This window comes from Lepus europaeus, chromosome 3, assembly GCF_033115175.1.
Source record: "Lepus europaeus isolate LE1 chromosome 3, mLepTim1.pri, whole genome shotgun sequence".
In the NCBI taxonomy this organism is placed as follows: Eukaryota; Metazoa; Chordata; class Mammalia; order Lagomorpha; family Leporidae; genus Lepus; species Lepus europaeus.
The window spans coordinates 104,759,219-104,782,428 of record NC_084829.1 but is presented as its reverse complement, the minus strand read 5'-3'; positions in this window follow the sequence as shown (position 1 = coordinate 104,782,428).

Sequence of the window (23,210 nt, the reverse complement as noted above, 5' to 3'; positions counted from 1 at the left end):
TCCCAGTAGCACCATGCTGGGAGCCAAGCTTTAACATATGGAAGGGGGATACCCAAATTAACATCGAAACCATAGCAGTTGTCATGCTGGTGTACATGGAGGGTAGGGGTGGGGACGCTACTGGCGTCTCATGGGGAGAGGCCAGGGATGTTGCTGAACACCCTGCATCCCAGAGGACAGCCCCATAACAAAGATTTGTCTGAACTAAAATGCCAATCAAGGAGAGGTTTGAAAAATAAAAACTGACCTAGTAAGTCCTTCTAACATCATGAGAGTGTGGGGGTATTACTTTCCTTCATGACATAGAAGTTGTAAATGAAGTTTCAAGAGAATGAAAGAAAAATCCCAGTTTCCTAAGGGCCAAAGCCCATGGACAAAGGGGAGCTGGAAGAATTAGGAAGTGTGAATGTTAGCCTGGTAGTTGATGCTGGAGACAGAGCCCTGGTGTTTACCCACATTTTGTTCCCGGCTGTCAGTGTTGAGGTGAATGGATGGGAACCCAGAGTTCCGGTGAGAGCATGAGCTCACTCTGAAGGGCTAGGTCTGGGGGGGAGAGGAAGTGTTGATGATAATCTGGGTCCCAAGATGAAACACACATACGCTGACTCTAAGGGAAGTGTGCCAATCAATGTTTCCTTAGGTCCATTTAAAAGTCAATGTGAGGGGCTGGCACTGTGGTATAGCGGGTAAAGCTGCTGCCTGTGGGGCTGGCATCCCATATGGGCGCTGATTCGAGTCCTGGCTGCTCCACTTCTGATCCAGCTCTCTGCTATGGCCTGGGAAAGCAGTAGAAGATGGCCCAAGTGCTTGGGCCCCTGCACCCACGTGGGAGACCTGGAAGAAGCTCCTGGCTTCTGGCTTCAGATCGGTGCAGCTCCGGCCGTTGCAGCCATCTGGGGAGTAAACCATTGGATGGAAAACCTCTCTCTCTCTCTCTCTCTCTCTCTCTCTGTGTGTGTGTGTGTGTGTAACTCTGACTTTCAAATAAATAAATAAATCTTAAAAAAAAGTAAATGTGAATTGAGATGGGTCCTATGAATGCTGGTCTTGATTCAAACAAATACGCTAAGTGGTGTGTTGGTCTCTAGAATTTACATCAATAAGATCCAAAGACTTTCTGGATTCCCGCTGATAGTAGCCCTGATGAGGGAACTATATCTCTTGGTCTTTTTTTTTAATTGACGTGTAATACTTGTACATTTTCATGGAGAATTGTGAAAAGTTTCAAGCCATGTATATAGCATAAACTGATGAAATCCGGTCATTCGCCTTTCCATTTCGTTTGCATTTGGAGGTCATGAGCTCTCTCTGCAGGGCCTCTCACAGAGTGTATCAGACCTTATTGTGGACTGTGGTCGCCCCGCTGTGCTGGGGAACCTTAGCACCTCTCCCTTCCATCTAGCTGTGCCCAACCTCCCCTTCCTCCCTCGGCCCCTACCTTTCCTAGCCTCTAGTAAGCCCTAGTCTAGGTTCAAATATACTTTCTTAAACTTGCACAACTGAGGGAAAACAGGCAGTGTGTGTCTTTCCGAGTCTGACTTATTTTGCTTAACACCACACCCTCCAGCTCCATCCATTTTTCTGCAAAGATCAGGAATTCATTCTTCTTTAGAACCGAAACATATTCCATTGGAGGTGTGTGTATGTGTGTGTGCGCGTGGGTGTATGTACATGTGTGTGGGTGTGCCTATGTCCATTCATCCTCCCCTGGGCACCTAGGTTGATTCTATACCTTGGCTATTGTGACTAAGTGCTACAAGGAACATGGCAGTACAGGTGTCTCCTGGATGGGCCGATTTCATTTCCTTCTGTTATATGCCCAGAGATAGATAGCTGAATCACGTGGTAGATTTGTGTTTAGGTTTTTGAGAGGCCTCCATACTGTCCTCCACAATTTGAATTCCCACCAATAGCGTGTAAGAGTTCCTGCTTCCCACATCCTTACCAACGTTGTTGTTTTTTGGTTTCTGTTAGCCGCCATTCTGACTGCAGTCACATGACGTCTGCTGGTGGTGTGGATCCTCATTTCCCTGGTGTCTTATGGTAATGAGCACATTTTTGTGCATTTATTGGCCACGCAGATTTCTTGTTTTCAGAACCATGTTTTTGGATCCTTTGCCCACTTCTTAACTGGATTGCTTGGTTTTTGTTGTTGAGTTCTATTGGTTCCTTTTATACTCTGGATCCAGATGAATAGTTTGCAAATATTTCCTACAGTCCTTTAGGACTTAACAACTTCCCGCCTGCAATCGGAGGTTAAAGCACAATAAGACAAAGCAGAGAAATGGACTGAGAAAGGTCACCTACTCAAGGTGTGACTTTCTTCTCTAGAAGAAACTTCTTAAGAAGTTAGGAGCCTCTCAGTTAAAGGCACAGTGCAGGGGCTGGCACTGTAACACAGCGGGTTAAAGCCCCAGCCTTCAGTGCCGGCATCCCATATGGGTGCCGGTTCGAGTCCCAGCTGCTCCTCTTCCCATCCAGCTCTCTGCTACGGCCTGGGAAAGCAGTAGAAGATGGCCCAAGTCCTTGGGCCCCTGCACCCTCGTGGGAGAACTGGAAGAAGCTCCTGGCTCCTGGCTCAGTTCTGGCAGTTGTGGTCATTTGGAGAGTGTACCAGCAGAATGGAAGACCTCTCTCTCTCTCTCTCTCTCTCCCTCTCTCTGCCTCTCTCCTCTCTCTCTATGTAACTCTGACTTTCAAATAAATAAAAATAATTATTTTAAAAAAAGGCACAGTGTACTATTCTATGTCTGTGAGATGGAAATCCATGAGCTTTGGATCTCTTCCTTACTCTTGTCTAACAGAGGGGAGACCAGCCACCAGTGGAACCTCTAGGGTGCAAGATGGCAGCCCTGCAGGCCTTCTTTTTTTTTTTTTTTAAGATTGATTTATTTATTTGAAAGTCAGAGTTACACAGAGAGAGGAGAGGCAGAGAGACAGAGAGGTCTTCCATCTGCTGGTTCACTCCCCAATTGGCCACAACAGCCGGAGCTGTGCCGATCCAAAGCCAGGAGCCTGGAGCTTCCTCTGAGTCTCCTACATGGGTGCAGGGGCCCAAGGACTTGGGCCATCTTCTACTGCTTTCCCAGGCTATAGTAGAGAGCTGGGTCAGAAGTGGAGCAGCTGGGTCTTGAACCGGCACCCATATGAGATGCTGGCACTTCAGGCCAGGGCGTTAACCCACTGCGCCCCAGCACCGGCCCCCCTGCCAGCCTTCTAACAGGCATTTGTCCAAGTCACCTGAGAGCCAGTTTGAGGCTTAGTGTAGGGGAGGTTGGGGGTTTGCTTTGCCTAATCAGAAAAGCAGGATGGAAAAAAAACCTGAAAAACAGCATCCGACCTTCCCTACCGAAATTGGAAGGTCATTGTGCCACTCGAACTACTGTTACAGATTATTCCTGACTATGGAATACGCTTGGAGTTTCTTTTCAAATTTAAATTTCTATAGGAGCTTAACAAAGTGTGTGACTTTCCCCATGGCAACTTGAAGTTAAAAATGTTCCACAATGCTGCAAAAATGGACTAAGCCTCTTACTCCGGGGGAGGGGGTGATGGCCCTATGAGGATTACGCTGAGCTTGCCACTCTGAGCAGGAGGCAGGTGTGAGCTTAGAAGTACATGGTGTCTCAGAATATCTGCAGGGAGGGATCAAGGTCGCCCTGTGTTTCCCATCTGAATGCTGGGCCAGTGTTAGGAGCGCCCAAAAGTCTGATCACACAGCAACCTTCATTGTCAGAGTGGAAGCCTCAGTGACTTTCATAGAAGGCGGGTTCAACATAGAAAGTGGGTTCTACCCACTTTCATAGAAGATGGGCAGAAGCGGGTTCAACAAAACATTTCCAAGCAGGAATGCTTCTCTTGTGGTCCTAGAAGGAGACATTTGCCAGGAAATGATGCTACGATAAGCATCCTATTTGGAAGAGATTCCCTAACTGATCATGTCTGAATGGTCCCTTTCTTTGAAACACTTAGCCCTTAGGAGGCTCACGGAACCTAGAAATCAGTATGGCCCAACAGAAAATTCCTTGACACGTGCACAGGTGGAAAAGACAGTGTGGAATAACACACAGAGGTAGAGAGAGAGGGGCCTGGGCCAGGAACCTGCAGCTTCTCACGTGCTGCCGATGGGATCCCAGCGTGTCACCGAACCCTTTGCATCCCATCGGTAAAGCCGGGATGGATGATGGCATCTGTTCTGTGTCCCCCACTGAGTGGTGAACATTTGAGAAAGCTTCACGAGTCATTGACTAAACAACCAATGTCTTACTGTTCCTGTCACAAGGTAATGAGAGTTAGAATCAAATTGTATCCTATTAAGGAAATATGTTTATAACCAAATTACTTCCTGAGAACTTCATGTTTCCTGGCATGGTCTTTCATTTCTCTCCTAATAGAAAATCTGTCAGGAAACCTATGTTTTCCCGAGCAGAAAATTGCCTGGCCAGTAAATATACTTTAAAGCAGCTCATTTTATGGCCCTCTCCTTTGGTCGTCTAGATATGATCTTTTGGAGGAGGTCCCAGCCAGAAATTTTTTTTTGCAAGGGACAGAAATCCATGCAAGTTCAGTACAAGTAAGAGCCAGCTTGTGACAAAAGCAAACAAAATGAAAAACAGCAGATCATGTTGCACACATCTCCAAGGTCCGGTACCCTTCATGCAAACCTCCCCGTCAACCACCACACTGGCCAGGTCAGTATCTGCAAGTCTATATGATTTCATGTGTCCAGTGCTGATCAGTGATATGTCACCATTTCTGGATCCTTTTGATTTCTTTTCTCCTTCCTTCTTCTTGCTGGAATGCAGGTGCAATGCTGGTTTTTTTTTTTTTTTTCTTTCCATATCTGCTTCCTTTTTGGCACTTAAAGCTTGGAGTACCTGTCACCAAAGCAATTAGAGGAACAAACCATGGGGAAGTGTACTTGTATAGATCCCACCTTGGGACAAATTGCTTCATGTCTGAGCCTCAGTTGCCTTATTTGTAAAATAATGGGGAAAATAGTTTTTCCCAACTGTAGTGCCGGATCTAGATGCTCAACATCAGCTGTTGTCATTATTCATCTTAGGGAGAAGCGAATTGATGAACCCAAACCAAAGCAGACTGCAGGCTGCACATTCTGCGTCACGTTCTAAGATGAGATGGACTGTGTTGAGTTTGTCAGGTTTGTTTCCAGAGGTGACTTGACATGGATCTTTGAGGAGGTGATTGAACTGACTCAGTGGAGAGCACCATGGCTCTCCGTGGCCATGTACAAACCATCCCAAAACTCACCGGCTGAAAGTAACACTGACAAGTCTGCAATTTGAGTGGGGTTGTGCGGGGCCGGCTCACCTCTGCTCCACACAGCCTCTGCTGGTGGGACCATCCCAGGTGGCCTCTTGACTTGGAGAAATGGCTTCGCTCTGTCCACGTGGCTCCCCTGCATGGCCAGCTTGGGCTTCCAGCCTTCATGATAGTCTCAGGATGGTCAGACTTCTCATAATATGGCCATCTCGCCCCCAGGTACAAACGCCCAAGTTCCTACTCATTTTAGTGCCTGGGCTCAGAAATCCTGAGAGGTCATTCCCATCACATTTGATTGGTCGGAGCAGTCAGAGGGTCAGTGCAGCTCCAGGAGAATGGAACTGCACAAGAGCGTGAGTGTCAGGATGTATGGTTCACAGGGACCATCCACAATAGAGGCAGGAGCTTAACTGCCGGGGGTAGTAAAGGCAAAACACAAAGCAAATAAGACACGCAGATGAGCTGAGATGAGCATGAGAGTGATGAAAACAGACTAGCCTGTCTGTTGTTTTGAAGGATTCAAACAAAACCCGCTAAGGGCTGGCATTGTCACACAGGGAGTTCAGCCAGTGCCTGCAACACCAGCATCCAGTATGGGCACCGGTTCGAGTCCCAGCTGCTCTGTTTCCAATCCAATTCCCTGCTAATGCTGCTGAGAAAGCAACAGAAGATGGCCCAAGTACTTGGGTCCCTGACAGCCATGGGGGAGACCCGGATGGAGTTCCAGGCACCTGTCTTCTGCCAGGCTCAGCCCTGGTTATTGTGGACATTGGGGGAGTGAACAAGCAGATGGAAGATCTCTCTCTCTCTCTCTCTCCCTCTGTAACTCTGCCTTTCAAATACATAAAATAAATTTTAGAAAAGAAAGAAACCATTCTAAATGTTCCTGGGAGCCGTTGTCTTTGGAGAATTCAAACAATCTTGTCCTTCACCTCTAGGTCAAATCCATTTGTTGAACTCTGTCAACCTTTCACCCTGGCGGATGGCAGCAGTGACAAACACTGCATGTGGTGTCTCTGAGAAGATGTTGATTCGCATGGTCACTCTTTTCTCCTCCAGTATTTTTCCTCTTGATTTTCCCTCGATGTGTTTGTTTCCTGAAACGGTAAAACCCTCACCATTCCCTGGGCTCATTGTTTTCCACATGAGTGGGTCTAGAAGAGTTCCCCCAAGAAACAGCTTTGGATCTGGTTGATGCTGGGTATTTGTCTTGGTCCCGTTTTCTGTGGCTATAATGAAATATCTGAGAGCAGATAATTTGCAGAGAATAGAAGTTTATTTGGCAAAGACTAGAAGTTTGTTTGGCTCTCGGTTCGGGGGCTGGCAAGTCCAAGAGTATGGCACTTGACCTCTCCGCTGTGATGCAACATGGTGAGGGCGCCACCCGGCTGATCAGAGCTAGTGGGCAGCTCAGGTCTCCCCCTCCCTCGCAAAGCCACCAATGCCTCCTGACCTCATCTCTTCTGCGTTACCTCCAACTCCATTAATTTATGAATTGGGGGAAATAAGTTCCCAACACTTGAACTTTGCAGGGACACAATTAAGCCATGCAGAATTGTCTGGGGAGACATCCTCTGACCCACAGTGCCAGTGGGGGGTGGATGGAGGTTGGTGGGGGGCACACGGGGTGGCATTCAGTGTGGTTGTTTAGCTGGGTCTTGCAATGTGTACACCAGCACTTCTCTCTCCTGTCCCAGAAACAGAAAGGTCGGGCCCTCCTTCTAAAGTTACCTCTCTTCCCTAGAGGAGTGGTGGAGCCTTGTGGGGAGGAGGCTATGCCACCACGAGGACCACACCGATGTCATGGTTCTGTTCATTTACCGCGAGGACAAAGTCCAGCTTTACATGTCGTCGTCAGAAACTGCGCTACAATGGAAAAAATGCCAGGGACGCAGCACAGGTGCCAAACTGTGGCCTGCTGAGGTTGGAATGGAGAGGACGCCAAGGCCTCTTCCATTCCCCAAGGCTGCCCGTCTCCACCTCTGCCATTGTCTCTGCCCCAGGGGAGCCAGTGCTACACTGCACTCCTGCAGTAACCACCTCCTTCCTCCATTCCGACCATCGCCAGACTTCTCCGTGGAGCCTTCCGAACGAACGGGGGGCGATGCTTTTGTGAAAGCACCCGGTTGCATTTTAAAGCAGCATCAGGCTTGTTCATGAAGACATCACACTTAAGTGGAATGTAACTCCTTGGCGGCTGAGCCCTCCGTGGCTGGCACAGAGAAGGCATTCCATCTGTGGCTGGGGAGCGATGCGTGAGAACCACCCCCCGCGGAATCACACCCTGCTTGCTACTTTATATTTTGTTCCTGGAGTTTGTCCCTCGGGACTCTCCCGCCATCACCAAACGTACCAAGGGAAAACAAGAGGCGAGTTTCTTAGAGACAGTGCCTGTCGACGCGCTGCCTGCCTCCCTCCACTCTGATCCCAAATGTGGTAAAGCTGTAAACAGCTTTGATCAGAAAAGTGGCACCTGGAAAATACACAGGCAATTAGAGAGCTGGGAAATGATTGCGGACAGCATTGTCCGAGAGCTGCCAGGGAGACGCACCAGACACGCGCACCAGACAAGAGCCTTTAACACGTAACCTTTTGGAAGACAGCGCTGGTTGTAAAGAGGCAGGCTCTGAGTGTCATCGTGCTGTAGCCAGCGAGCTTCTGTGGATGCCTCTTTCTGTGCCTTTTAAGATGCTGGGCTGTGGGGATTCACTCCAGGGCAAGCCCAGCTCATCCTTCAGGGCAGTGGTCTATGTGGAATGCCTCCGCCATGTCCGTTCCTCGGCTCAGGCTCCCCTGATACGTAGCACAGACCCAGTGGCCTCACAGTCTTGGAGGCTGGAAGTTCAAGGTCAAGGTGGCCGCAGGGCGGGGTTCCTCTGAGGCCTCTTTCCTTGGCTCGCAGATGGGCGCCCTCTTGTGGCCTCCTCACCTTATTGCCTCTGTGAGGGCACCCTTAGCGTCTCTTCCTAAGATGCTGGCTGTGTTGGATTACAACCCAACTGTAGGACCTCAGGAAACCTTAGTCACCTCTCTAGAGGCCCCTCAATATAGGACTTTTCGGGGGATGCAGTTCAGTCCCCAACACCTCGCTTGCTCGTGTTGGGTGAAGAATGAGATGCCTTCTCCCAAGCGCCGGCTCTTTCTGCCCGCTGCAGGACAGCAGAAAGAGAAACCGACAGTATGTAAACAGGCAAGGGTGCTGCAAGGCGGAACACACAGACGCAGGTGCCAGCCAGGGCGCTTCAGCTCCATCTCTGCCTCTCTCTTGAAAAGATCATCGGATTCTCTCCCAATACTGTTTACAAGAGGCAGGTGCAGGGATGAGATCAGTCACTAACGATTGTTAGCTCATGTAGGTTTGGCACCATAGAAAGCCCGTGTTTCCATGTGAGTACAGGGAAGGCTTGCTAACTGTTCTTCCTTCCCCTTAGTCTAGGCATGTGGACGCTTTCTAGTCTATTGTCTTTTTTTTTTTTTTTTTTTAAGATTTATCTAGTTGAAAGGCAGAGTTACTCAGAGAGAGGGAGAGACAGAGACAGAGAGAGAGGTCTTCTATCTACTGGTTCACTCCCCAAATGACTGCAAGGGCTGAGGCTGGACCAGATGGAAGCCAGGAGCCCAGAACTCCATCCAGGTCTCCTACATGGGTGCAGGGGCCCAAGCACTTGAACCATCTGTCACTGCTTTCCCAGGTACATGAGCAGGAAGTGGAGCAGCTGAGATGTGGACAGACGCTCATACGGGAGGCTGGCTTCTCTGGTGGCAGTTTAACCTGCTGTGCCACGAGGTCTGCCCTTGGTCTTTTGTCCTGGCGAGTGTCTAGTGTGGCATTTTGCGGCCAAAGCCAAGGAAAAAAGGAGAGGCCAGGATGGCGCCACAGCTCAATAGGCTAATCCTCCGCCTGTGGCTCCGGCACACCAGGTTCTAGTCCCAGTCGGGGCACCAGATTCTGTCCCGGTTGCCCCTCTTCCAGTCCAGCTCTCTGCTGTGGCCCGGGAAGGCAGTGGAGGATGGCCCAAGTCCTTGGGCCCTGCACCCGCATGGGAGACCAGGAGAAGCACCTGGCTCCTGGCTTTGGATCAGCGTGGTGCGCCGGCTGCGGTGGCTATTGGAGGGTGAACCAACAGTAAAGGAAGACCTTTCTCCCTGTCTCTCTCTCTCACTGTCCACTCTGCCTGTGAAAAGAAAAAAAAGAAAAAGGAGAGGCCAGAGCAGGTTCTCCTGTGATGCTGCTGACATGCCCGGTGAGGACTTGCTTGCTGCCAGGGCCCAGTAGCTCCCTCCCAGGGTGCCCTCAGCAGGAAGACTGGCTGATACTGACCTGCAGGACCAGAGAGCAGGCTTTGCTTTTCAAAGGAAAGGGAGCACCTCAAGTCCCTGGGATTGAAAGCCTGGCGTATTTTAAGGGAAGATATATGTTATTTTTGTAAAACATGTTTCCCCTATGCTATTTGCATTTTTCCCCCAAGGATCATAGATTATCCAGGATCCTAGAACAGGTTTCTTTAGAACCAGGTTGCCCGCGTTTTCTGTGGATGGTGGCATTACATTTTCTCTTTCATTTCCCCTGCATTTTCTGATGAAGAGATTGATACTTTTTTTTTTTTAACAGGCAGAGTTAGACAGAGAGACAGACAGACAGTAAGGTCTTCTTTCCACTGGTTCACCACCTAAATGGCCTCTACAGCCAGCGTGCTGCGCCAATCCGAAGCCAGGAGCCAGGTGCTTCTTCCTGGTCTCCCATGCGGGTGCAGGGCCCAAGGACTTGGGCCATCCTCCACTGCCTTCCCGGGCCACAGCAGAGAGCTGGACTGGAAGAGGAGCAACCGCGACTAGAACCGGTGCCCCAACCGAGACTAGAACCCGAGGTGCCGGCGCCGCAGGCAGAGGATTAGCCTGTTGAGCTGCGGCGCCAGCTGAGATTGATACTCTTAAGACTAAAAAATTTCTTTTTTAGTCAAAGTTGGAAGCCATTTTTAATTTATTATTTTAGTCTCATTTTAGTAAATGAAAGGATAGTGCTTGAAAGGATAGAAAACAATTTTTAAAATATTTATTTATTTTAAAAAGAGAGAAAAACAGAAATAGAGATTATCTTCCATCCAGTGGTTCTTTCCCTAGTTGGCCACAATGGCCAGGGCTGGGCCAGGCTTAAGCCAGGAGCTTCATCCAGGTCTCCATCATGGGTGGGTAGCAGGGGCCCAAACACTTGGGCCATACTGCTACTGCATTAGGAGAGAGCTGATCAGAAGTGGAGCAGCCAGGATAAGAACCAGCACCCTTGTGGGATGCCAGCATTGCAGATGGCGGCTCAACCCACTACGCCACAATGCCACCCCCAAGATAGAAATATTGCCTTTATTCTATGAGTTTGCTCATCAATGCTATAGATTAAAATTTAATGAACTAACTCTGAGGAATGACTTTAGCATAGCTCTAGGAAACATAGTCTCTGTGTCACTACAGTTATGGGAGCTCTAGATGTTGCTCCCAAGTCTTAGCTAAACTTTTAAAAAAATATTCATTCATTCATTCATTTATTAAGAGCAAGAGAGGCAGAGAGACCTCACATCCAATGATTCCTTCCCCAGATGCCTGCAATGACCAGGGCTGGGTCAGGCGAAGCCAGAGATTGGGAATTCAGTCCAGGTCTCCCATGTGAATGGCAGGGGCTGAAATACTTGAGCCGTTGCTTGCTTCTTCCCAGGGTCTATACTAGCAGGAAACTGGAGTCAACAGCCATGAATGGCAATCAATCCCAGCTGCTCTGATGTGGGTTGCAGGTATTTCAGCTGCATCTTAGACTACATCAAATGCCCATCCCATCCCTCTCGTGCCCGTGTTGTGGTGTAGCCAGCCTGCGACTTCACTGGCATCCCATATGAGCACCTGTTCGAGTCCCAGATGCTCCACTTCCAATCCAGCTCCCTACTAATGCACCTGGGAAAGCAGCAGCAGGTGGCCCACGTGCTTGGGCCCCTGCATCCCTGTGGGAGACCTGGGTGGCATTCCAGGCTTCTGATTTCATCCTGGCTTCAACCTTGACTGTTGCAGCTATTTGGGGAGTGAACCTACAGATAGAAGATCTCTCCCTCCCCTTCTCCATCTCCTTCTCTCTGCATTTCAAATAAATAAATAAATAAATTTTTAAAAAAGTCCTGCCCCAAAGCCAGACTATAATATTTCAAAAGAAATAAATTTCTTGGAAGGTTAAAAATTGATTGAGTCTTAGGCAACCAATATACTGTATTTGAAATGCAACTGGTTTTACTTTCTTTCCTTCTGAGAAAGGGAAGGGACATTAGAGAAATATGATGTGGTATGTTTATGTATTTACTTTTAGTACGAGAACTACTTAACTATTTTAGTTTCAGAATCATTTTATAACAAACACTAGACCGAAGCTTACATTTTCTTTTCATACCACTTGAATACTTTTCAAATAATTGTAAATGGAATTATTTACACCACTGAAGCAAGTATTTTATATTGATTATACAAATTTATCAGGTTATATTTATTGAGACATTTCTCTTGTATATTTGAGAACTGTGGGAATTTTTCATGGAAAAAGGCACATCAGAAATGTCAGGGGACTATGTGTATGATTTTAAGGCAAAGATAGTTTTCTAAAAGGGAAGTTTTGATTATCTTAAAAATCTTATTGGGGCCAGCGCTGTGGTGTAGCAGGTAAAGCTGCTGTCAGTGGTGCCTGCATCCCATATGGGTGATGGTTCAAATCCTGGCTGCTCCACTACTGATCCAGCTCTCTGTTGTGGTCTGGGAAAGCAGTGGAAGATGACCCAAGTGCTTGGGCCCCTGCACCAACATGAGAGACCTGGAAGAAGCTCCTGGCCATTTGGGGAGTGAACCAGTAGATGATGAAAGATCTCACTCTCTCTCTTCCTCTGCCTCTCTGTAACTCTGCCTTTCAAATAAAGAAATAAATCTTTTTTTAAAATCCTGTTGAGTGAAAATAAGGAAAAAAAACTTGCATTAAAGTTAGAATAAATATTATAGAGAATAAATTTGCAAAATGTTCCTTTGAGCTTCATATTAGCCTATATTACATTTCTTCAAAAAGGTGGTAGAAAATGGATTTAGAAGATGTTTATTTTGTGGCCAAAAATGTTGAAATCTATGCTTATGCAGGTTGTTTCAAGAGTTGATGGATAAAAGAAACTTGCATGGCTTTTGAGATTTTTTTGCACCAAAATAAACTTATCTTTTAATTCCATTTTCCACTAACTTTTTGAAGTACCCTTATAGTTCATGCATTTGAGTCCCTGAATACTCACCAAGCTTACCTTGCAGACAAATGTAAAAATCTATTCCACCAGCATGGTAATCACCATGATTGGCTTTTTTTTTTTTTCACTTAATTTAATTTTTTCCCTCGTAGAGAATGTATTAATTTCCCAAAGTCCATTGGCAAAATAATCAGGATAAAACTACATGTTTTGAAAGCTCTTTTGTAGTCCAGAGTAATTTCCAAGTAGTAATTTCCAATTGTAAGACAGTTTTGATTCCATATAAATAAATGAGTGAGTTTATTAATGTGTCAGGGACTCCATGCAAGTATTATTCTTTCTCTCTCTCTCTCTCTCTCTCTCTTTTTTTTTTTTGACAGGCAGAGTGGACAGTGAGAGAGAGAGACAGAGAGAAAGGTCTTCCTTTTGCCGTTGGTTCACCCTCCAATGGCCGCCGTGGTAGGCGCGCTGCTGCCGGCGCACCACGCTGATCCGATGGCAGGAGCCAGGTGCTTCTCCTGGCCTCCCATGGGGTGCAGGGCCCAAGCACTTGGGCCATCCTCCACTGCCTTCCCGGGCCACAGCAGAGAGCTGGCCTGGAAGAGGGGCAACCGGGACAGGACCGGTGCCCCGACCGGGACTAGAACCCGGTGTGCTGGCGCCGCAAGGCGGAGGATTAGCCTAGTGAGCCACGGCGCTGGCCCATGCAAGTATTATTCTTAAAAATAGATGCCAGGGGCTGGCCTTGTGGCACCGTGGTTTAAGCCACTGCTTGCAATGCTGGCACCCTACATGGAGCGCCAGTTGGAGTACCAGCTGCTCTGCTTCTGATCCGGCTTCCTGCTAGTACACCTGGGAAGGCAGAGGAAGGTGGCGCAAGTGTTTGGGGCCCTACCACCCATGCAGGAGACAAGGATGGAGTTCCTGGCTCCTAGTTTCAGCCTGGCTCAGCCTCAGCTGTGGGGGCCATTTGGGAAGTGAGCCAATTAAGAGAAGATTCTCTCTCTCTCTCTTTCTCTCTCTCTCTCTCTCTTCTTCTCTCCCACCCCTCCCCCACCTCTCCTTCCTCTCCACCTGTCTCTGTCACTCTGCCTTTCAAATAAATAAGTCTTTGAAACATAATAAAATAGGATGCCAGAATAAAAGACTGAAAGCCCACTAACATGCCCCGGGGAAGTAGATATTGGCCTATGGAACTCACAGGATGACAGGTTCATCCTTGTGGGGGGCATGGAGCCCTGGAGCACAGTCATCTCCATTTGGTATTTTGTAGTCTTTATTATTTGGAAACCCCTTTATGGATGGCTTAGTGGGCTTCTGTCTTAAGATCCAAAGTCCGTCTCTCTCTCACTGTCCACTCTGCCTGTCAAAAAAAAAAAAAAAAAAAAAAAAAAGATCCAAAGTCCATGCAGGCAGTGCTGCGTGATCTGTTTGTGGTTCAAGCAAACGCCAGAGTGTACGACAGCTGATGAGTGCTAATACCTCTATGAAGAGCATGGTGAATTTAACCTGTAACCTGTGCAGGAGTGGGAGAATGGGCTAATGCCCATCACAAACATTTTGGTCAGCTCCTACAAAGACTCAAAAGCATTTCTGCATTTCAACGGATAAGGTGTACTTATTGTCATCTGCAGCTTTTGTTTGTGTGTTCTTAAAAAAGGAGCTCACCTTTTAATTCGTTTTTCACTGAACTTTGTAAAATAATTATTTGAGGCAGGGGAGAGAGAGGGAGAGGGGAGAAGGGAAAGGGGAGGAGATCTTCCATTTGTTACCTTCACTCTCTAAAATGCATGCAATAGCAAGGCTGGGCCAGGCCAAACCAAGGAGCCTCCAGCTCCATCTGGGAATCCCACATAGGTGGCAGGGACCCAAGTACCTAGGCCAGTACTAGCGGCCTTCCAGGGTGCTCATTAGCAGGAAGATGGATTGGAAGTGGAGAAGTTAAGACTGACACCAAGCTCTCAGATGTATGTGGGGACCCCAAGTAGCAACTTCATTGCTGCACCAAATGCCCACCCCTGCATTTTTTAAATTAAAAAAAAAAAAAAAGTGGCCCCCTCGGAACAGCCGTACGAAGTCTGATGTGAGACACAAAGTCCGTTTCTAGCGGATTCCACATGCATTCTGCTTCACTCTTTGGTTTACACATTCTTCCTAACATTAAACATTTGTCTACACCAATGTTTGAGGCAGGAATTGAAATATTTTCAACAAATATAAATTCAAATGCCACCATGTGAGTTCTGGTTAAATGTGCCAATTAAATAATTGCATTTGCTCCCTCTGGAAATCACTCTTAAATGACAGTCAGGGTTTTAAAAGGTGTAAAATCACAAAAACAGAATGGAAGAAAAATGAGGCAGCACCAAAAAACTGGAAGCTGGAAGTGTTTGCACTAAATGCTCTCGGGCGAGATTTCTCAACCTTAGCACTGCTTATGGTTTTGACCTTGTAATATTTTTTTTGCCACAATGGCTGTTCTGTGTGTCATTCCTGACCTCTACTCATCAGATGCCAGGAGCACCCTGTCCCCTGCTGTGACAACCAAACATGTCTCCAGCTATTGTCAAATGTTCCGAGACCCTAAAACCCCAAAGCCAAATCTGTCAGTCAGTGATCACTCTCTCTTCTCTACCCACATCTTTTTAAAAATTTTTTTTAATTTTTATTTATTTATAAGAGGCAGAATTACAGAGAGAGGAAGAGACAGAGAGAAAGGTCTCCCATCTGCTGGTTCACTTCCCAAATGGCTGCAATGGCCAGAGATGAACTGATCCCGAAGCCAGGAGCCAGGAGCTTCTTCCGGGTCTCCCACGTGGGTGCAGGGGCCCAATGAGTTGGGCCATCTTCCACTGCTTTCCCAGGCCATAGCAGAGAGCTGGATCAGAAGTGGAGCAGCCAGAACTGAAGCGTCAACCATATGGGATGCTGGTGCTGCAGACAGAGGCTCAGTCTCCAACGCTACCCTGCTACTCACATCTTCCAATCAGAGGCTTGCAGGGCCTCACATGCTGACAGCCAGCCAAGGGGACCAAGCATCTGAAGAAAGCTTCTCACGCAAAAGAGAAAAGAAACAAGGAATTTAGGAAAACAGAAATATTATTGGAGCAGTTGAAAACTTCAAAAAAGTGTTAAGGGAAGCTTCCCTTCCCTGCCCCATTCTCCACTGGGCTGAGGGCAGAGAAACATCCTCTGGACACGGGCATGGCAAAGACCAAAAGAGCTGGCATGAATGGCTGTCCCTGGCCAAACTGAGCATAAAAATAAACAACAAGAAAACAGGGTTGTAACTCTTGGTTAGAATAGAGATCCATGAATCCATAATGGCATAAGCAAAACAAAAGGAAAGCCCGTCCTTCTAGTAGGATGTCATCTAATAATTGTAGAAGGGATAATGGACAGATAATCACCATTTGGCCATCTCCTCCCCAGCAGGTGATGCAGGCAGGGTGATGAATGGATGCGAAGGCTGGTGAGTGGAGGTTTGGTGAGGAGCAAGTATTGGCACTTTTCTGTAGTGTTTCTGTGCAAAATGCCAGTCAAATGAAAAAGGAGAATTGGTGGCTTTAGGGACCAGTGCTGTGGCATAGTAGGCTAAGCCTCCGCCTGTGGTGCAGGCATCCTGTGTAGACCTTGGATCTAGTCCCAGTTGCTCCACTTCTGATCCAGCTCCCTATTAATAACCTGGGAAAGCGGTGAAAGATGGCCAAGTGCTTGGGCCCTTGCACCCACGTAGGAGACCCAGAAGAAGCTCCTGGCTCCTGGCTTCGGGTCGGCCCAGCTCCGGCCATTGCGGCCATCTGGGAAGTGAACCAGTAGATGGAAGACCTGTCTCTCTCTCTCTCTCTCTCCCTCTCCCTCTCCCTCTCCCTCTCCCTCTCCCTGTCTCTCCTCTTTCTCTGTAACTCTGCCTCTCAAATAAATACATCTAAAAAAAGTTACAGGGGAGGAAAGTGCAGAAACCAACTGACAAGTTATCGGCGCTGGAAGCACCAGTGGTGGGAAGGGTTCACGTTGTATACCTGATGTGCACCAGGAAAGAGCATGGCATCATGGAAGTGTTACTTGCCACAGCCTATGGCTCTTGTCTGGTGATGGGGAAACACTGGACACACCCAGATGGATGAACATTTACCAAATGAAAGGCCTGTACTCTTCTGATGTAAGAGACAGGAAGTATGAGAGAATTGTTCTAGATGGACCCATAAATACAAGGTGTGTTTCCATATGGAATTCCTAGACCTTCAATTAAAAAGTGACATCGTTTGGGCAGTTGGTGCAATTTAAATGAGGTTTAGCAAAGCTCCCACTTCTGGCAAAACAGCTGTAATCAGGGTTTCTTCTTGATTAGTTAGCATTTCCATTCTCCTTAGACATTAAGAAGGGTTAGCATTACCACTTAATAATTGTACATATTTATGGGGTTCAGTGTGATATTGCAGTAAGTGTACACATTGGATACTGACCAAATCAAGTGATTAATGTTTCTAGCTCCTTATCATTACTTTATGTTTGGCAATCTCAAGCTTCTGTCTTCTACATGTTCATAAACTTTATAATAGACTATTGTGAACTACGGTCACCCCACTGTGCTGTGGAACCCTAGAAAAACTTATTCCTTCTGTCTAACTGCGTTTTGGTACTGCTTTCCAGACACCCTCCATCTCCTCTACCTTTCCCAGCCTCTAATAACCTCTGTTTCATGCTCAGAGCAACTGTTTTAATGTCTTAACTTCCACATTTGAAAAGAACGTGCAATGTTTGTCTTTCTGTGTCTGACTTACTTCCCTTAACATAATGTCCTCCAGTTCTATGTATTTTGCTGCCAATGATAGGGTATCATTCTTTTTATGGCTGGGCATTTTTCCATTGTGTATATAACTGCATTTTCTTTATCCATTCATCCATTCGTAGACATTTAGGTTGATTCCATATCTCAGCTACCATGAATAATCTTACAGCAATAAATGTGGGGCTGCTGATTTCGCTTTGAGATGTTGATGTCATTCCCTCCCGATGTATATTCAGAAGTGGGAGAGCTGGATCATATCAAAGATCTATTTATATTTATTTGAGGAAATTCCATATTGTTCTCCATAATAGCTGTACCCACTTACTTCCCACCGACAGAGTGTAAGAATTCCCGTTTCTCTACATCCTACCAGCATTTGTTATTTTTTGCGCAGCCACTACACCGCAACATCGGCCCTTCCATTTTGTTTTCAAACAGTAATTCTTCAGGGTCAGGAGAGCAGATGTTATTATCCCCATTTGATGGATGAGGAAACTGAGTCTCAAAGGGGCTGTGTTTTACCAGTGAAATCTAAATGTAAATAGTGAACAGTACATTTAATTATCAATAGATTTCCTTTATTTTCCATTCAGTTGTCTGGAATTTTAAAGCAGCTGCTGATATAAAGAAATTGTTAAACATGGCAGATAGCGTTTTCTGGGGTAGTCTTTGCCTGTTAATGAGCTTGTTCCAGAATAATTTCTGCAGGTTTCAAGAACATCATGTCAAGGCCCAGGAAAACTCACTGTACCTTTTAAAAGATCTAAATGGTGTGACCCATCAAACAGTGAATTGTGGAGTGAGACGTATTCCATGCCTGTTGGCATGTACGATGGAGACTGCTGGGTGTATGTTTAGAAACTTGAAAGTATGACAGAGAATGGGGCAGTGGAGGAGGCCACCAAGGCTTAGCTGAATCTTCACAGTGGTAGTTGCATGTAATGCCATACACAGTTGTCTCTCCATATCTGTGCGGGATTGGTTCAGGACCCTGCTGATAACAAAACCCTCGTATGGGGCCAGCTTTGTGGCACAGTGGGTTAAGCCGCTGCGTGGGATGCCCGCATCCTGGATGGGAGCTCCAGTTTGAGTCCTGGCTGCTCCACTTCTGATCCAGCCTTCTGCTAAGGCACCTGGGAAAGAAGCAAATGATGGCCCCTGTGCTTGGGTCCCAGCCCCCGTTGGGGAGGCCCTGATAGAACTGCTAGCTCCTGGCTTTGGTCTGGCCCAGCCCTGGCTTTATAGGCATTTGGGAAGTGAACCAGCAGATGGAAGATCTCTCTCTGTCCCTCTGCCTTTCAAATAAATGAATCTTTTTTTTTTAAACTATAGTCTTAAAAATCTCAAATGCTCGACTCCCTTATGTAAAATTATCATTTTACATATTTGCATGAAACCTTCACATATTCTCTAGTCTATTTTAAATCAGCTCTAGATTATGTATGATATCTAAGACAATGTAAATTCTGTACACACACACACACACCCCGATATATATGTAATTATAGTGTATTGTTTAGGGAATAAGGACAAGAAACAGAGGCTGTCTGTGTTCAATACAGAAGCAAGTTTTACTTTAATATTGCCAGTCTGGACTGGTTGAATCCACAGATGTGGAAGCCATGAACACCGATGGCCAGCTGTCCACCAGAGCACCGGGGAGGGTACTGGCAATCTCAGTTCCACTAGGTGAAACACTCTTCTAGTGAGAATTCTCCAGACTCATTCAGCATTTTATCATTTAGCCCATTTGGATGTGTACATGCAATGTCTACGAAACACTTTGGTCCTTCGATTTTGTTGTAAAACAAGCCACTTACTTTTGGTGGCTTGCTTTTTAAACTTGTCTTTACCTAATATAAAGTTACACCTGAGATACACTGAGTACATTAATGTCAGGTCTCCATTACATGCTAAATACTTATCTAGTAGATGGCCAAATTCAAACCTGCTGTACTGAAGTCTCAAATAGCTACCTGTAGACTTTCTGCAGCTCTTGTACAGGAAGTTACAATAAACTTGCAGCACAGTAGACTGTTAGCTAGCAGGAGATGCAATATTTATATAAACTTTAGGCTTTAATTTTTATAATTAATTGACTTATTTTTAAAAATAACTAACTCAGACATATTGTGCAAATTCAATAGTACAGAGATGCCTAGTTTTCTTCTTCAGAGGAAGCTAATTGCTTGTGTTGCCTGTCTATACTCTGTATGCACACAAAACCATAGCACATTAAATCAACACCAATGGTAGATTACAATATATACTCTTCTACCTCCCCATATCAGGGCATAGTAACAGTGCAAATTTTCTTTCAATGATTACATCCTATTAAATGGAATGGATGTATCATAATATATTTAATCTTTTCTGTTGTTTCCAGGCTTTGATTATTACAAGTAGTGCTGTAATAAAACTTTCTCTTATGTTTAAATTTTGTTGATACATTGGAATTTATTTGGGAGGAAGGAATGAAGTAGGGAAACAAAGCTATTTCTTCCTAGATGACTACTTAGTCATCCTAATATGATTTATGGGATAATTCATCCAATACTGACCGAAAAGTCCTCCTTTATAAGAAACAAATCTTACAGATGTTGGAATGTATTTTTGTCACTTTGTTTATGTTTGTGCAAATATCTTATTATCTAGTCAAATACCGTGTTTTAATATCTGATAGGGATATTTCCCATTGCTATTTTTATCCTTTTCCAGAATTTTCTTAGCTTTTACTGCATTTTTTTCATATAGTCTATAGAAAATGTTTCTAGATTATCTTTCTTCCCCAAGTTTTAAAAATTTCTTTTTATTTCTTTGAAGGGGGAGCAGGTGAGGGGAGGGAAGGAGAGAGGAGAGAGGAGAGAGGAGAGAGGAGAGAGGAGAGAGAGAGAGAGAGAGAGAGAGAGATTGATCCCACTGAAATCGGAAATGACCCCTAAAATCTATACGAAAATTTGGCCCCTTGAAGTTCCCCAGAAGTGCTATCTGGGATGCCACATATGCTGCCAGAATTTGGGGTGCCACATGATTTCACCATATGCTTATTAATAAATCCCCAATATTAATAAGCCCAAGAGGGTTCTTGCCTAATATTTAGAGAAGAATTCTAAATACCAGCACAGATAAACAAGGCAGCATACTACATTTTAAGCCTTTATTTAGTGAGAAAGATTCTTGGCAAGAAGCCAGGGAAAAGGGGAGGATGAGACACACCTTGTCCCAGGATTTTAACCTGATTGGCTGGTGGGCACCCAGGTATGGCCAGGTAGGGGCATGAGGTCACACAGGGGTGTGGTGAAGGCGTGATCTTCCAGCTCACAGACCTAATCGATGTTAACCTATATGCCTGCCTACTTCACCACCTGGTGGTTCACTCCATGAATGCCTACAATGGCTGGGACTGGGCCAGGTTGAAGCCAGCAGCTAGAAATGCAATCCACATCTCCCATGTGGGTGGCAGGGACCCAAATACTTGAGCTCTTCCCTGCTGCTTCCCAGGGTGCACATCAGCAGGGTGTTGGAATCCAGAGTAGAGTCTGGACTTGAAGCCAAACACTCCAGTGTGGGCTCTCCCCACGCCCAGGGGTGGCGTCACAACTGCTGCACCAAATGCCCACTCTTCTGAATGTAAATGACCCCTGGGGACATAGAAAACATGGCTGATGTTACTAATGAGCCAAGCTGTAGATTTTAGTCCATTTTAACTAATGTAAAAAAAAAACAAAAGTTGCCACTTGAGATACCCACATCTCAGAGTGGAGTACCTGGTTTCAGCCCCATTTCTGCTTTCCAGTCCAGCTTGCTGCTAATGATGGCTCAAGTTCTTGGGTCCCTACCACCTGAAGGGAGACCCAGAAGAGGCTCCTGGCTCCTGACTTTGGACTGGCCCATCCATCGTCCAGGGGCCATCTTGGTGGCCCCTACTACCCATTCTGGGATCCTAGAGTGAACCAGCAAATGGAAGATAGCTCTCTTGCTCACTCTCTCGCTCTCTCTCTCTCTTGCCCTCTCTCTCTGTAACTCTGCCTTTCAAATAAATAAAAAGTAAATCTTTAAAGAAACTTAATAAGCCTCAAAAATGCATGATCCTTTCCTAGTGAAAGTACTCTCACACCAGGAGGTTTTATATTCCAGACAATGCCAAAGGAATAAACTTAAATTTCCTTTAAAATGGTTTGCTAAATTGTTTCTTGTAGAAATGTTGAAATTCTAATTAATCATCATGTAGAAAAAACCCCGGTGTGCACGGAAGCTCTTTGATGATGCTAATGCTGTATCTTTCTTTCAGACCATCTGGGTCATGATTGCAAAGCTTCAGTGTTACAAAAAAACTCTAGCTCAAGACAGCAACTTGCCAGATGATGAATTTGTCAAATTATGTATACACCTACTTAAAAATATTATTACTATAACATTTATAACAATTTGCTGATGTCATAAATCTGCTGAGGCCTCAAAGTTCAGTTATTTGGGAAATGGAAAGAACATGAATGCAAGAATGTTGAGAGTTTTTTTTTTTTTTTTTTTTAATGTCTGCTAAATACAGGCAAAAAAGACCATGGAAAAGATTGAAAATGGTATCTATCAAATTTGGCAAATTTACCTTGTATCTCTTTTTAGCGATCCTTGTGGGCTGTGTTGAAGGCTTTGTCTCCTACTGAAAGTCGTTTCTTATTCAATGTAATTGTTACCTAGCCAATGTAACTAAATCAGTGTTTCTTTTACTTATTAAGGAAATGTCCATTTTCTAGGGATTTCCCTGTTGAGAGAGAGGCTGGAGCATTTCTGGAACACTCAGCTTCTATTTACAAGTGGTAGGCTTACCTTAAAATGTAGCTAACCTTGTTATGGGTATGGGGAGAGTGAGGATGCCGATCTGAACTTACTTCCTGACCCAGTTTTTTCAAGCCCTACCTGAACTCCTTCCCTTATTCCCCATTCAGGAAAGCAAGAACATGGGGATAGGGGGTTGTCATCATTTGAGACACCCAATTGCCTTATCAGAGTGCACTGTTCAAGTCTTGGCTACTCAGCTTCCACTTCAGCTTCCTGCTAATGCACACCCTGGGATGCAGCAGGTGTTGGCTCAAGTGCTTCAGTCCTGACCACTCATATGGGAGACCCAGATTGAGTTCCTGACCCTTGGCTTTGGCCTGGCTCATCCCCGGCTCTTACAGGCACTTGGGGAGTGAACCAGTAGGTGGAAGATCTTTCTCTGCCTGTCTCTGTCTCTCAGCCTTTCAAAAAAAAGATGCAAATAAATTTAAAAACTTAAAAAGCAGACTAGTGAACTAAAAGCAGTAGAAAGGACAGACATTATTATATAGGTCATGTGTTCCACTAACACTGCTCCCCAAATTTCATTTACTTAGGACAACAAAAATTACAAAGTTTTATTTCCTGTTCATGCAGTTCACCCACTGAGTTAACTAAGGAGCTCTATGAACCTTTGTCACGCAGAGCCGTGGGCTGATAGAGCAGCCACTACTAAAGGGAAAAAGGAAACTCCAGAGGGTGTCACCCCAGCAAAGTGACCCAGGGCCATGAGACCTTCCCTCACAATGCCTCCACTAGACTCAGGCACGGGATCCCACTGGACCACAGGAGGGTCTGACCGTGGAGAGAACTAGAAATATTTGACAAACAAAACTCATGATCACCACGGTTGTATTGATAGCGTGTTGAAAGAGAAATTTTGGCAACAGCAGAGATGACCTCAGCAGAAATGGGAACAATGTGAACAAGGCTGGAGCCCAGAGTTGGCTATTTCATGATTGTTCACATTTCTCCTCACTGAAGCTGCCAATCCTGTCCGAGCCAACCCAATGCAATCAACGTGTACCAAATGCTTTAGCGAGCAAGCTATCTGGTTATACAAAGGT